The 2,413-nt window shown below is 49.7% G+C and overlaps 1 non-coding gene across 1 annotated transcript; it reads right to left on the bottom strand.

The window, feature by feature from the left end:
- Positions 1–1,421: 1,421 nt before the first annotated feature.
- On the bottom strand, positions 1,422–1,560 carry LOC136514643 (small nucleolar RNA Z247). The gene has a single exon (XR_010773790.1). It is a non-coding gene; the product is annotated as a small nucleolar RNA Z247 (small nucleolar RNA).
- Between the last annotated feature and the right edge of the window lie 853 nt (positions 1,561–2,413).

Raw genomic sequence — 2,413 nt, 5'->3', positions numbered from 1 at the left:
ATAGTCCGGTGAAGATCCAAGGAGTAGATCGTGTGGGGTGTTGTTGTGAATGGTTTTTGAGGGAAGATGATTGATGATAAATACTGCAGTTAAAAAGGCTTGATCCCAATACTTGAGTGGCATGGACGCATGAGCAAGAAGTGAGAGGCCAACTTCTACAATATGGCGATGCTTGCGTTCTGCAGATCCATTTTGCTGGTGAGCATGAGGGCAGGAAACATGGTGAGCAATGCCTAAGCGCTTGAAGAAGGCATTAAGAGGTTGATATTCTCCTCCCCAGTCCGACTGGACTGCAAGGATCTTATGGCTAAACTGGCACTCAACCATGTTCTGGAAATCACGAAAGCATTGGAAAACCTCAGACTTAAAACGCAGCAAATAGATCTAGGTGAACTTGCTAAAATCATCGATAAAACTGATATAATAAGAATGCCGACCCACCGAAGTTGGTGCAGGTCCCCATACATCAGTAAACACAAGCTCAAAAGGTTTAGAGGAAACACTATTGGACTTTGGATAAGGTAACTGATGGCTCTTGGCCATTTGACAAGCATCGCAAATCACACCACTATTGTTTGACTCACTAGAAAAAGATAACTTATGACGACTAAGAACACTCTTGACGACAGGCGACGAAGCATGACCTAGACGACTATGCCAGAAGGAGATGGACGCCTTAGCAACTCCAAGGACTTGTTTATTTGATGAAGACTGGTTTTGTGGATGATGAGGCTTCAATGGATAGAGACCACCCTCACATTCCCCTTCGAGGAGTGTCTTCCTCGTCACCTGTTCCTTAAGAGAAAAATATTTTGGATGAAGTTCAAGAAAGGCATTGTTATCTTTGACTAGACGATGTGCTGAAACAAGATTTTTAGTGGCGCTAGGAACATGAAGAACATTGTTTAGATGAATGTTATGAACTGGGGATTGCAAAACACTATGATCAACGTGATTAATTGTCATACCTGCCCCATTCGCTGAAAGCACTTGTTCCCCTCCATGATACTTGTCACGGAACGAAAGCTTCTCCAAGTCACCGGTTATGTGATCCATGGCACCAGAATCAACATACCTGTTGGTGTCGACCCCATAAGGAGCCGTGTTTGCTAAGGAAGCACTCTTCTGCGGGGGCCCGGTGAAGTTCGTGTCGAAGCGCTTGAAGCAACGAACCACCGTGTGCCCTTCTTTCCCACAGAGTTGACAGAAGACGCCAGCAAGGAAGTTGCGGCCACCACCACCACCATTGTTGTTGTGGCCGCCATTGCCACGACCACCACCACCACGACGGAAGCCGCCGCGGCCACCATCATTGCGGCCACGCTGCTGCTGGTTGGAGGCACCAGAGCCACCCCCACGGCCACCCTTGGTGGCCACGTTAGCAGAGGATTGGGAGCTGCCACCATGGATCTCCTTGCGCTGCTCAAAAGCTAGGAGCTGCGCATACAGCTCGTTGATGGAGATTGGCTCGACACGAGAGGCCACAGCGGAGACGATAGATTCGAACTCCTCGCCGAGGCCGGTGATGATGAAGGTGACGAGCTCTTCGTCTTCAAGCTTGCGACCTGCCGAGGCCATATCATCGGCAAGTCCTTTCATCTTGACAAAAAATTCAGCCACCGACGACGCGCCCTTGGTCACCGTGGCTAGGGCCATACGCGTAGACATAATACGCGCCCTTGACTGAGAGGCGTGCAGCTCCTGGATGGCAGCCCACAACTCCTTGGCAGTGGATGCAGTGGCGACTTGACCAAAAATCTCCTTCGTGAGGGAGGAGAACAGGTAGCTAAGCACGATCTGATCTTCTGCAACCCACTTCTCGTACGCCGGGTTGGGCTGCGGATCAATCTTCTTGCCGTTGGGCGTAGCGCCAGACGTAGCATCAAGCAATGCCGGTGGCGGTTCGGCGGTGCTCAGGATGTACCCACCAAGGCGAGCCCCCTTGAGCGCAGAAGACACGGTGGCGTGCCACATGTTGTAGTTCCCGCGAGTAAGCTTCTCGGAGACAACAGGAAGAAGCCCGAAGGCAAGGGGTGCGGCGGCGGAGGCAGAAGTTTCCCCCATGGATGCGAGGAGGAGCACGCGCACGTGAAAGCGTAGATTGGATCGGTTATTCCGTGAGGAGGAGGAGGCGTGATACCATGTGAAATATATGCAGGAAGAGGTACCTCCTAAGGGTCCTCGGTGTTTCATTATATAGGAGTACAAGAGTACAACACAATTACAACAAGGAGTTGTTATGGTAACCAACTCCAACTATAAACATGGAATAGCCACGTGATCAACTATTCCTAAATATATCAACTCCTAAATATAGCATATTCTAACATTGGGATGGGTCTGCTCATTTATCTGAATCAGATAATGAGCAACTCTGCAAACCATTCTCTGAAGCAGAGATTTGGAATGCTTT

The sequence above is a fragment of the Miscanthus floridulus genome, chromosome 16, assembly GCF_019320115.1.
Source record: "Miscanthus floridulus cultivar M001 chromosome 16, ASM1932011v1, whole genome shotgun sequence".
Taxonomy (NCBI): domain Eukaryota; kingdom Viridiplantae; phylum Streptophyta; class Magnoliopsida; order Poales; family Poaceae; genus Miscanthus; species Miscanthus floridulus.
The sequence above is the reverse complement of the archived record's forward strand: the minus strand, read 5'-3'. Positions and strand labels throughout refer to the sequence as shown.